Source organism: Cebus imitator, unplaced genomic scaffold (assembly GCF_001604975.1).
Source record: "Cebus imitator isolate Cc_AM_T3 unplaced genomic scaffold, Cebus_imitator-1.0 Scaffold527, whole genome shotgun sequence".
NCBI classification, from domain to species: domain Eukaryota; kingdom Metazoa; phylum Chordata; class Mammalia; order Primates; family Cebidae; genus Cebus; species Cebus imitator.
The window spans coordinates 1,319,044-1,319,815 of NW_016107842.1; positions in this window are offsets into that span (position 1 = coordinate 1,319,044).

Genomic DNA, 772 nt, shown 5'->3' on the forward strand with positions numbered 1-772 from the left:
AAAAGAATTCAGGCTGGCATATGCCTGGTGGTCAGGAAATCCAGTGCCAACTTCTCAGGCTCACCCGTACTCATCTTCTTCCAGGCAGTTAGAGAACACTGTGGGCTTTACACAGTCCACATGGATGATCCCAGCTGACTGTCGCTGGGAGTGCGCAGCAATGCTGGCATTGCTATGCTTGGTCCTTGCTGCCTCCCAGTGTCACAAAGAACACTGGTCTCCCGTGACTGCTGACCAGTGTTTTTACCCTTGCTGCTGTGAAGTTCCCTGGACCCAGCTTCTATCCCAGGCCAGTGTGTCATCACCCTCTCTGTGATTTGCTCAACCAAGGGTGCTTGACTCATGGCACGTGGGCATCCATAGGTCACAGTTCTTTATTTTATTTTATTTTATTTTTTTTAGAAATGGGGTTCTCACTAAGTTGCCCAGCCTGGTCTCAAACTCCTGGACTCAAGCAGTCCTCTTGCCTTAGCCTCCCAAAGTAGTAGGGTTACACGTGTGAGCCACTGCAGCCAGCCTGTATTAGTCTGTTCTCACACTGCTATAAAGAACTACCTGAGATGGGGTAATTTATGAAGAAAAGAGGTTTAATTGACTCACAGTTCTGCAGGCTGTACAGAAGCATGGCTGGGAGGCCTCAGGAAATGTACAATCATGCAGAAGGTGAAGGGGAAGCAAGCATGTCTTACCATGGCAGAGCAGGAGAGAGCGCAGGCAAACGGGGAAGTGCCACACTTGTAATCCATCATCAGATCTCATGAGAACTCACTCA